Genomic DNA, 13,055 nt, shown 5'->3' on the forward strand with positions numbered 1-13,055 from the left:
CTGGTGATGTTGTGGTGGTGGTAGCCATGGTAATCAATCCTCATGTTACTGGTGATGTTGTGGTGGTGGTAGCCATGGTAATCCCTCATGTTACTGGTGATGTGGTGGTGGTAATAGAAGAGCTGTATGGCCTTATTCTCCTTACAAAACAATGCCATAGGACTCTTGTTGTAGGAGGTTTACCACTTACTCTGAGTTAACCTGGGTAGGTTTGTCACTAAACCACGTACTGGTACTTGTAATACCCCAAGTAAAATAAAAAATAAAAACACACAGATACACACACACACACACAGACTGTCGTGCATCAATACAAAAACCGCAGGATATAATAAGCATAAGGCTGTGTCCTGAGCACATTTGCAGGGTCCTTTTGATGATAAACTAAATTGTAAAAGGGAGAAAAATGCACCTCCCTGCTGTAGTCTACAGTACCTGTCTAAGGAGAACCAGCCTGGCAGCTTTACTCTTCCCCAACCCAGGCCATTGTGAATGACTTTATTCACTCAGTGGTGCAATATTACATGTAATGTTACCTTCCCAGTTGACATTGGTCTTCGGGGATTAGCTTTGCTGGATAGTAAACAAATCCACATGTACCATGTCCAGGGGGATACGTGAAATTGGCATAAATTGTATTCATGACAGTTGTGTAACATACACTGTGCAATTGAGTGGGGGAACCCAGTAGCAAAAAAACCTGCATTGGATTGCTTAAAATAACAATGTGATTGGCACTATTTGACTTTAATGAAACGGTTACTGTGTTAGCCTGGTTTTTATTAGTGCCAGGGATTCTGTTGTTTGTTGTAAGACAAGACTCTCCGTTGTCGGCAAGTTAGCTCACTAGTTTTAGGGAAAAGAGAAAAACATGCTCCACTGTCCAACCTGCATCTTCGACGATACATTTCACACATTTTGCAGTCTGTAAATATTCTACATTGTTTGGAAGTATATTTGGTAACACTTTACTTGACAGTATCAGCATAAGAGTGACATGACACTGTCATGAACATACAGTATGGCACTGTCATCATGACACATGAATCCTAACCCTAACCCTAACACCTAATCCTAACTCTAACTCTAACCCTAACCCTAAACCTAATTCTAACCTTAACTTGTTATGACAAAAACCGAATGTCACTTAATAACAGAAGCGTTATGTCATAAACGTTTATGACACATTCATTACAGTGTCATGTCAGTCAAGTAAAGTGTAACCGTATATTTTACTTTGCCCTCTACTTGACCACGTTTGTTGGACGTGATCTGCAGGACTGTGAAACAGAATGCGTTTCCTCACTGTCCTTGAGTCGTGCTTGATCCCAAGGGTTGAGAACTAAGAATGGTGATGCTACGTTTAAATGGAGGTCTGCTTCAAATAGTTTATCTGTCGCTCCGTGTCTCTATTTCTCTCTATCTCTCTCTCTCTCTCTGTCTGTTTGTTTCTCCCACTCCGCTCCATCACAATCCCAGGGCAGACAATCTAAGTTTCATTAAATAATATAACAGCAAGGTTTTTTTTTTTACTTATTAAATGTCAACAAATGGCAAGTGATCCCCTGGTACTCTACCAACAGAAGACCCCCCCTTGAGAATTATTCAATCCATCATTTGACCTGAGAAGGACAGAACGGCATTCTGGAACAAAAAAAAAACACCCTGCTCTGACAGGCATGCAGCTTTTCTTTTTGTATTTGTATGTGTGTGCGTGCGAGTGTGTGTGTGTGTGTGTGTGTGCGCATGTGTGTGTGTGCGTGTGTATCAAGGATACTCTTCCCTGCCTTCTCTTCTTTCAGCTTTTCAACCCCCCCGTTTTTCAGGCGAGCTTCTCAACCGTCAAACGGCCCGCTAATAAATAAATAAAAGTCACCCCTGGTAGCCTGCACAGAAAAGCTGCTGTGATATGAGAGCCCTATTACGTGCACCTGTTTTTTGTGTGTCCAGTTTTTCCAGGCTAGGGTTAGCTTTCCTTCAACTCATGTAGACTATGAAGGCCTTCAGATGCATTTCACCCGCTGTGTATTGTTGTCAGATGGACTGTGGGTGTCCCAGCGCCATCACCTCACCTTTAGCAAGCTTGTCCAGATTTCTGCACCGTAGCGGTTATGAAATTCACGCCCCTTGAAATGATCTTGATGATCTCTTATACACCCTCTCTGTCTGTCTCCTTCTTCCTGCTCTCCCACTCCTCTGTAGTTTGGTTTATCTCTTTCACTTTCCTTTCTTCACTCTCTCTCTCTCTCTCTCTCTTCTTCTCTGTCTGTCCAGAATTTATTTTTCTCTTTTTCTTTATCCCCATCTCTCTCTCCCTAGATCTTTCTGCCCCCCCTCTCCACCCCCTCTTCCTCTTGTTCTAATTCCTTCTCTAGGTTCATTGTTTTATCTCTTCATCTCCTACATTCTCTTTATTCCCCCACTTGTCTCCATTTTCTACCCTGACACTGCCTCTGTTGCAGAATTCATCTCTCTCTCTCTCCATCCCTCTCTCTCTCTCTCTGAGCCTTTGAATGATCTCCCTGTCATCCATGTTCCTTTTAATTCCCTCTCCCTCTCTCTCCATCTTTCTCTTACTGTTCATCACCGTCTTTTTGCAGGTTTCAGTCCATGCTTTCTTCCTTGCTTTCTTGTGCGAGCCAGATCATGTCACCACCATCTCTCTTTCTCTCTCTCTCTCTTTTCTCTCTCTCTCTCTCACAGGTGCCATTCACAGCCCCTGGTTATGTAACCATATGACTTTGATGGGGAGCTCAATCAATGTTATTGCCTCCTCTCTCTCTCTCTCTCTCGCTCTCCTCCACTGTCTCTCTGTGTCTCTCTCTCATTAGCCCTCTCCTATCCACACATACAGACTCCAACAGCAGCAGGTGTTTAATGAGGACTCATCAACTCCCCAATCTCTTTACCTCCAACCTGTTCACACGCACGCATGCACGCACGCACGCACCTGTTCTGTCTTCTCTCCCTCTTCTGATTAACTTCCTCTTGCATTTACGTGCACACACACACACACGCACGCACACAGACACGCACGCACGCATGCACACAAACACACACACACACACACGTACACACACACACACCCACACACATGTGCTGGGGTGAAGATGGGCACGCCCTAGCAGCCGGAATGTGTGTGTGTGTGTGTGTGTGTGTGTGTGTGTGTGTTGTGGAGGGCTGTGCTCGTCCCTCTCCAGAGGCTTGTTATGGGCAGCCTGCTCGTCCTACTGGACGCTGAGCACAGCCCGCTGATGAATAAATATATAAGTAAACAAACAAATAAACAAAGAGCAGTAAAGAGTAAAATATAAATAAAGAGCACTGACTGCTGACGGTGTGATAAGACTGCTAATAAGCAACAGCATGAGAAGAGCAGCACTGAAACCACTGGAACCAAATGTGCTCTTTTGCTGCCATTTAAAGCCTGTTTACATCACCTTCCTATATAGCTGTGTGTGTGTGTGTTTGCGTGTGTGTGTGTGTGTTGCTGCTTTCATAAACCGACCACACAAAGAAATATTTTTATTTAGCCTCCCTTGTCTTCTATTCCCTTGGTAACTACATCTTTGGGCCAATGCTACTTTGGAGGATGGGGATGAGGGTGAAAGGAGTGTGTGTGTGTGTGTGTGTGTGTGTGTGTGTGTGTGTGTGTGTGGGGGTACGAGTAAACAACAACAGGCCAATAAATGTGAAAGAATTCTCACTTCACAGCCCAAGCCTGACACACACACACACACACACACTATCTCTCTGACTGTAAGTAGGTGTGAGATGCTTGCCCAGCTCATTAACTCATTAAATTACTAAAGGGAAACAACATCCAATTCAGTGAAGGAGAGAATCTCTCCCAAACCCCCATGCAGTCTCAAACACACCTTACACAGCACCCAGGTTACACTACGCACTAGGGATGTAAAACACATGACTGGAGTCATCATTTGCACACACACACACACACACACACACACACACACACACACACACACACATTCAGTGGAGAGACAGCCATGCAGTGTTGGTATCAGCATGATAATGAAATGTAAAGCCTGACAGTGCTTGATAATTTTCATAAATATTTATTCATGCACTTTAAGAGACGATCTCAAATTGGCGAAAGGAAGCCTGGATCTTTTGATAACTGAGCCGGTTTGGCTTGGTGCGGTGCACACGGAACGTTTGCATTCTTTGTCTTTTCGCGCCACTCTCGCCGATGCTGATGAATAACTTAGCGCGTCCTTCACGCGGACAGAAAGCTGAGACGAGCCCTGCGGTCGCCATTTCCCATTCCTGCGCCCGCGCCCGCTCCGTGCCAGGCCTGTCTCTCTCTCTCTCTCTCTGCTGCAGTGCACGCAGGGTATCCTGGCACCCTGGCACGAGGGGAGGAGGTGCCCGAAAACCCGCCGTAGCTTTCTGCCACCGTATTAAGTGTCTGGGCCCACAGGAGGCAACTGGAGATAAGAATCCTTCAGCTGACCCCTGTTAACATAATCAACGTTCACTTAATTAGCTGATTACGGCCACTTAAAGGCGGGGGAAGAAGCTGGTGTGACTAAAAGAGAGAGACAGTGGTGTGTGTGTGTGTGCATGTGTGTGTGTGTGTGTGTGTGTGTGTGTGTGGAAAAGAGTCTTGACTCAAATAACACTGGGGTATTTGCATTTGTCTAATCTCCAGTTTTTCTTCAGTCTGATAAAACTCAGCAGTTGAATGGGAACAGTTTAGCAGTGAGAACACCATGTGGGAATGGGAACAGTTTAGCAGTGAGAACACCATGTGGGAATGGGAAGTCCATCTGAACACAACTGTTCTTCTTCTCTGCCTTCAGTTTCTCCTCTCCTCCTCCTCCTCCTCCTCTTCTGCTGCATCATCTTCATCATCACTTTCACCACCATCATCATCATCACTATCACCATCATCATCATCATTAACATCACCATCTCTCTCTCTATCCTCTCACTCATTTCATCCTAGAACCATTCTAAATATCTACCCACCTGTCCCAAAACATTTACACTCATTTACACATTTCCATTTCCATTACTTAGTCAGGCATTATTTTTCTTTATTTATTATCACACATTGTAAACATGCAGACATCCAGATTACACATGCTAAACACTCAGAACCTGACCAGGACTGTGTGTAATGCAGATGCCTTTCATCTCCAATAGTTTGAGGCGGACAGAGTACACAGCTTCATTACTTGAGTAAAAGTACAGATACCCATTGCTAAATTTTACTCAAGTACAAGTAAAAATACAACAGTCAGTTGTCTACTTAAGTAAAAGTACTGAAGTACTTGTTTTTAAAAGTACTTGAGTATCAAGAGTACAAAAGTAGCCTACATTTTCTAAATATTGCATTACTACTGCCACAGTGCTTACATTTATGTACAGAAACGTCCTACATGGAGTTATGAAAAATGTTAATGTTGATACCTTGGAGAATGTAAAATTAATTGGAAGTAAAATCAAGTAATCTTCATCTTTTCACCATGTTGCCAGGGATGGGCAGTATTTCTAATACATGTATTTAAAATACGTATTTCAAATACAAAATACTATTTTGTAATTGAAACACTTGAAGTGAAATCTATCATTAACTTGTTCAGAAAATTGAAATAGTCAGGCGAGGTGGGGCCACAGGTTGGCACATTCCCGGGATGGACCTGTTGCGTCTTCATCCATTGTTTCGTCCATGGTTTTGTCTCTTATTTAAATCTGACCATGGAGTTGACTTTGGTGGAAAGCTGAAGGTGATTGCTGATAGGCTGTCCCAATCAGTGGCGCCTGCACAATCCAATCACGTTTGAGAGGGAAACAACAAATTCCTTTTTTAGGTAAGTAGTAACGGGTTTAATTTAGAAGTAGTAACGGGTCCTCACGGTTATGGATAGAAATGTAGTGGAGTAAAGAGTACAATACTTGAGTAAAGTCATGAGTACTCCCCCAAAATGATAGTAAAGGACAGATCCCTCAAAATTGTACTCAAGTACTGTACTCAAGTAAATGTACTCTGTTACTGTCTGGCTCTGAGTTTGACTAGCCTACATATGTTCAAGTGCAAGATGGTGGCTATAGGACTAGAGGGGAAACATTTGAAGCCCACAGCTAGAGCTTCCAGTGAGTGTATGAACAACTTGAGGACACCTTCAACAGATTTAATTGGTCAAAGCAGAGAGGACTAACATTGTTATAAACACAAACAAACCTTGCGGCCAACCTTACTATTAGAGATAATGCATGCACACACCCACACACACACACACAAATGTAGGCACATGTGCACACACACACACACATATATATCTTGCATTAATAAAATAACATCTAATATAATGTGATTAGCATCAGGGTCATCACTTTGGCACTAACAATAAGGGCATATGAACTTGGCAACAGAAAGCAAATGAACTAATACAGTTTCTTAATGACCTGGAGGCATGGCGTTTGTGCGATGGTCTTAATATGATTAGGCATCCCAGCTCTTTTGGCTTCCTAGTTCATTGTCAACAAGCCATATTTACATGTGCAGCTAATGTGAAGTGCAGGGGGAGCACTCCTATGAACTGACATTTACGCGTGGTGCGAAAAAGGAAAAATAAGAAACGCCCGGAGGAGCACACTGAAGCAAAAATAAGATGCTGCTCTCAAATATGCTCTTCCTAATTTCTGCTGGGTGAAGATTTCTCAACTCTGTGTGTTTGCTCTGCGGATCCCCGATAAGCCACGCGGAATTAGCGTTCGCAGCGGCGGAGAGATATTTCTGTGCCCCGAAGACGACGACGGCGAACAATCCTTTAGAGGAGGCCTTTCGGGGATAACTGGTTAAATCAGGGTAGCTTTTCGCTGCCCCCCCCCTCTCTCCCCTATTAAAATGTAAATATGAGCCAATCTCCCTGCATTTATTTGAAATCAAATGGAACACGCTTCCTCTGAGCATATCATGTGTCAGGGCTATAATAGACTTTTCCCCCTGAATAGAATTGGGGGAGAGGCGTCGAGAGAAGGGTTTTGAGATTCACAAGATACCCAGAGTGCAGCTGACTGTGGATCGGAGTCGGCCTTGATCCACAGACGCTGAGATGTAGACCAATCTGCATTTAGTGTGTTCAGAAAAGCCAAACGTACCTTTTCAATCAGTTTCTCATTTGTTTTGAGTTCACCGTGAACATTTGCAAACACATACTGAAGAACAATCTAAGCCAGGAAAAGATCTGCTAAAAAGAATTGGCACCACTTTTTGTTTTGCTTTGTTGAGGCTCATTTCTCGTCCTAATCTGTAAGCCACCTCCTTGATGAATGACTGGCTAGCAGCTAGCAGAACCATAGACTGTATATGTAGTCAGTCCTCAGAACCAGTTTTATGTTGACTGGTTCAGTGGCCATTCACGTGTTCTGGCCAGGCCTCCCATTAATGGACCAAAGCTGTTCAGTGCCCATCGACAAGGTCACTTCCACATGCGTGCCCTGTGACTGGCTAGTGAGGAAATCTTTCTCTCTCCAGCCCGGAGCTGAGCCGCCACAGGGCCAAACTTGGGCCGGAAACTGCCACTACACCTGGGGGCAGGGGGGCAATTCCCATCTGTTCATCTGGCTCATATAAGCTCTGGCCATCAGGGGCATTTGAGGGGTAACAGCTCGTTCTGTCATTGGGTTGACAGGCTCCATCAGTGTGTGTGTGTGTGTGTGTGAGAGAGTGTGTGTGTGTGTGTGTGATAAGAGCCCTGAGTTGGGTCTCAGGCAGAGGGAAAGAGAGGAGGAAGTAACTAGGCTGACCTTACAGAGGCGTAAGTGGCGTCTGCTATTCATTACAACCAACTGACCTCGCCAGATCCTACAAAAGTTCCTGCTGACCAAAGTGATGCGTTCTACTGGACGAGGCCACTGATGACCTGCTTCAAGCCACACAAGAACAGTCCTGACATGGCCCTGCAATATTAAGCTTGCAATATATCTAATAACTCTGTTCAAAGTTTGCTTGTATTCTAGCAAGCAATCCTAGCACCCAGTCCAACACAAGAGATAAATGAGATGTTTCTAATTTGGAAAAATTATGGGCAGGGTAGAGGCAGAGTCTCCCCCCCGCAAAGCTGTTATTTATTTTATATTGAGACACTTTGAGGGCCATTATCAGACTTACACCTTTTTGGCATAATGGTGTTCTAAGGACATCATTTTTATTTTTCCCCACGAGAACGAATTGGACAGATGTCATCCAATCAAAAAACGGAATATTTCATCCCTGCGGTGTCCACTGTGAATGATGTGAATGAATGACACTGTAAATTTGGAGATAGTAGAACATCTTGCAGACTCACACTGAATGTGATCCAGCTAGCCTGGGGGATCAGGTTCGCCATAATGACTACAAATACAATCAATCACTTGTGACACAGGAACTCAGATAACCTCAAAACGAATCAATAAGCTCAGAGCTCAGCTGAGCACAGGCTGGAGCTCCAGGGGTAGAGACAATGCTCACCACTTCAGAGACCGAAACCGATAACTAAAATCTATGGCAACAATCAAACAATCAAACCAGATAATAAAAAAAAGAGTTTCAAGAAAGAGAAACAAAAAAAAAAAACAATAAACAATAGAAAACCATTCTTCTTAAGGCGGTCAGTTTTGTAATCCTAGCGGTTTTCATGTGCAAAGTGAGTTTTACTATAGAAATTCATCACCTCACGTCATAAGTTGCTGAAAACAACCAGCAGATCATGTACATGTATGACGTTGCATGACGTTCTATGATGCCCTGGGCGACCACTAACCCTAACTTAACCCCCCCCGCTGTGTAGGGAGCTGGAACACGCTGTGTAGGGAGCTGGGAACATCATAGCTACATCACAACTTGTTTGGCTTTTTTATGCTTGGATTTTGTGATAACTAGCGAGAAAGACCCTGTACATTCTAAAAAAGCTGTTAAAAAAAAAAAATAAATAAATAAAAAGTAATATTTTTTTTTTTTCAAGTGCTTGTGCCGCCACCCATGTGTCATGAAAAAATGCTGCCCAACTTCGCCCATGCCAAACCCACTACTGGGCTTATGGCAGAGGACTTCAGCATGTGGGAGGTTTATACAGTCTTGATCTGTCTGATGTAATACTTCTGTATATGTGTGTGTATCAGTGTATGTATGTGTGTGTGTGTGTGTGTGTGTGTGTGCGTGCGTGCGTGCATGCTTGTTTGTATGTTTATGTATCTGTGTGTGTGTGTGTGTGTGTGTGCGCGTGTTTGTGTGTTTATGTATCTGTATCTGTATCTGTGTGTGTGTGTGTGTGTGTGTGTACATATATCTGGGTGAGTGTATACTGTATGTGCATGTGTGTGTGTGTGTGTGTGTTTACTGAGCTGATCTAAAGTACCTTCAGGTGAAGCACCCATCACAGGAGAAGCCCACTGATATAATCTTGCACTGCTCCTGGACCAGCTTAGTCCACCCCCCTATTTTGTTTATGGTCTTTGAGAAAGCCCCCCCTCCCCTTCTGTGCTTCAAAGCAAATAAAAAGCAAAACCCAAGTCCCCCTCTAACTCACACGAGAGCAGGCAGGCTTTGATTCTCCTTCTCTGGCTTCCGGGTAGGCAGGCCATGCTGGTGTATAACAGAGACCTTAAGTGGATAAGAAACCCTGTAGAAAATCACATCATCAGCAGGGCAACACCTTACTCAATTACCCAACCTACCAGGGAGAGTTATGCGTTGCAGTAAGGTATTAGTTCCTATATGTGGATCCTTTATTTGGCAGCGGGCCAAGGATAATTTAATAACTCCCAACAGGAACCGTTTAATGTCTGAGTCTTAAAAGTTCCTGATACATGAAACTTCCTGTCGTCATTATCAGGAGTACAAACACACTAGGCTGGCTGGCTCTTGTGAGAAAAAGGAAAGGGAATGTTTTGAGAGAATTGAAAAATATGTTCAATTCAATATCAGACACAAAAATGTGTGTTTACTTCAAGGGCTCATCTTTATTTTCTAGCAGACTGAACAAGGAGAAATGCTTTCCAAGGCAAACCATAACACTAAAGTTGCATATGGTTCAGTCAACCGGTAAAGCTACTTTTGAATACTTATTTGTTTATCTATTTACTATGAACTCTCGTATTTTCTCAGTTCAGCCCAAGAGGGTTTGAGTAAATGAATACTTGAATACACCCATTTCGACTAACTAATGTAGAAGCTACATTTATCAATACAGCCAAAATATTATTGATGCCTCAACACAAGTGCTATCTGTCAGTATATTCACACCTACACAGTATTGTTGTGTGAACATAGGAAAAAGTAGAAATAAGATTTATACTTTCAGCACGCAGTCAGTATAATTAATAACCAAGTTTAACGATGAAAGTTTAAAGGCACTTAAGGCGAGACACGGCAGGTGAAAACATAGTTTTTTCATGCACTGGTCAATTTCGAGATTTTGAGCTAGTATGTATCCTTAGCATGTATTCTATCACACTACTACAACAAAAAAGTCCGATTTACACATTTAGGTGTTTATTTCATTATATTGTGTCTACTCGCGCCTGTATATTTCTCCTAAATTCAGCAAAAGTTAGCATTCTAACCTTGCATGCACTCCCGCGACCGTGGTCCAAAACATAACATGTGTACTACCATTGGAAAGCTCTGTTTTTCCTGTATCACGCTATGTGATCCATATATGGACACTTCCTTTGTATCAGCAACCAATCGCGAAAGTTCAAAGGCGAGTCTAGGCTGAGAACGGAATCTCATTGGCTGTCTTTCAAGGCTGTTTTCTCAAAATGAGTTTGCGCTCAAACTGAGCTCAAAAACCCCACTTCAGAAGCACGTACATACACCAAACTTTCTGGATTTATGCCTAACTATATGTCGAAGATTTCTACAGAGGGGTTTGTTGATATATTATTCCTAGCCTGACTTAGATGACATTTTATGCCTAAAAACATGGAAAAAAGCGATTTTTTAGGGCTAGTGACATAATTTTCTGATTTACAGGATAACAAAAGTAGATATTCATAAATCCCTCTGTAAATGTTTTCCCATCTAATATCTGAACACAATGAAAACATAATTTTGAACTTGGCTGTATCCAATGCTCAGGTTTCGTGCCTTAAAATGTATGCAAATTAAGCATATTTAATTAGATAATGCCTAATTTGCATATGTAAACATTAAATTACAGCAAACTTGTAATACATTTTTTTCTCATATTAATGTAAGTAATCAACTGGGGAAGTTTCATAGTGATATCTGCTTGTTAAAAATTTTATGTAATGGTGCCTTGAGGGAGGGATAACTCTGCAGGAGCTAAACCAAGAGAGAGCTTTCTTGGCTACGCTCTGGTTTTGGCTGGAATGCTGAGCTGAAGACCATGAAAACAGAAGAACCACAGAGGAACCGGAACAGAACCATTTTAAAAAGAAAAAGAAAGAAAAGCTAATCTAGGAAAAGACATCTTTGGAACCCACTTTGTTATTGAATGGCATGATTCACAATATAATGATAAATTTGATATAATAAAATCATGTAGAAAAATGTATATAGTTATATAAAATTAACATATACTGTACTGTCATACATGTTAGTTGTGTTCTATTGAAAAAAGACTCACAGCTCTGGACAAAATGAATGCACATAGGCACTGTTTTGCATTTGGAAACAACAAACTGCACACAAAGCCATCCAACTATGATACAGTATGATGCAATGAAAAACTCTTACCATAAACAAGAATGATTATGATATACGTTATGCAATGTGATATGCCATAGCCCTATGTTCTGTGTAGTTAAAGCTTGTTTCAATCACTTTTGCAAGATTTTAGGTTTCAAGGAAAGCGTTTCTTGGTTAGCGTTAGTGGCACAATAATATTGACTTACATTGGAACTACCTTATTTTCTGTATTACTATGTTATTACATTACATTACATTTGGCTGACGCTTTTTTAGCCAAAGCGACTAACAACATGGTAAACAGTTTAAGTTTTAGAGCAATTCTCAACAATTTTAGGACAATTTAAAAACATTAGAGTACAGTAAGAATAAGTGCATCAGTGAGTGCTGTTTTTAACAGTTACTTGTCAGTTTAAGACGGCTGGTAAGTGCTAGGATCAGCAAGACTTGTTGTAAGTGTTGCTATGAGAGGAGATGTTCTCTAAAGAGCTGGGTCTTCAGGAGTTTTTTGAAAATGGAGAAGGATGTCCTTGCCCTTGTAGGAACTGGCAGTGTGTTCCACCAACGAGGAACAACAGATGAGAAAAGTTTGGATTGGCTTGAGCATACCGGTGGTAGAGCTAGACGTCGTTCGTCTGAGGAGCGCAGCGGTCTGGAGGTAGCGTATGTCTGTATGAGGGCATTCAAGTAGGTGGGAGCAGAACCGGAGACTACTTTGTAGGCAAGCGTTAGAGCCTTATATATACTATATATATGATTAGGTCTGTGATTCTAAACCCCTGACACAAATCCAGCTAATTGCTCTGCAAGGTCCTCTAGCTATCTGTGCAGTCAACAAAAACGGTGGTGTTTGTTTGCAGCCCTCTGTGTATGAATTGAAAACAGAGTGGCAGCCAGTCCTCAGTCACATGGGCCGAGCTGTAGCCAATTCCAGTTAATCAATACGGTGGCACAAAAGCATGAGAGGGAGGGTTGTCATTTTGATTGGCTGTTGAACACAAATATCAACAATCTTACGTAAAACCACAACAAAATTGCAAAGGGCATTATTGAGTATGACCATCACCTATCAATTGAATGGTTTGTTGATGTTTTTTGACAACCACACAGCATGGATATCTAGAAGGCTGCCTGCATATTGTGTTATAATCTGGCTGAACAATGACTAAAAGATGGGAGACTTGGCTTTGTTGGAAGTGCCGTGAGAATGCAGGATGGCAACAGCTGTAGCTCCCATCCTATGTTTCCCTTTGAGAATGTTCTAGAACAGTTTTTATCAAAGTGTGGTCCGGAGACCACTGGTGGTTCGCAAGCTATCCCAAGTGGTCCACGAGGAGACGTGGTACAATATAATATAGATGAAATGTTTGCAATATTGAACTAACTT

Source organism: Alosa alosa, chromosome 15 (assembly GCF_017589495.1).
Source record: "Alosa alosa isolate M-15738 ecotype Scorff River chromosome 15, AALO_Geno_1.1, whole genome shotgun sequence".
In the NCBI taxonomy this organism is placed as follows: domain Eukaryota; kingdom Metazoa; phylum Chordata; class Actinopteri; order Clupeiformes; family Clupeidae; genus Alosa; species Alosa alosa.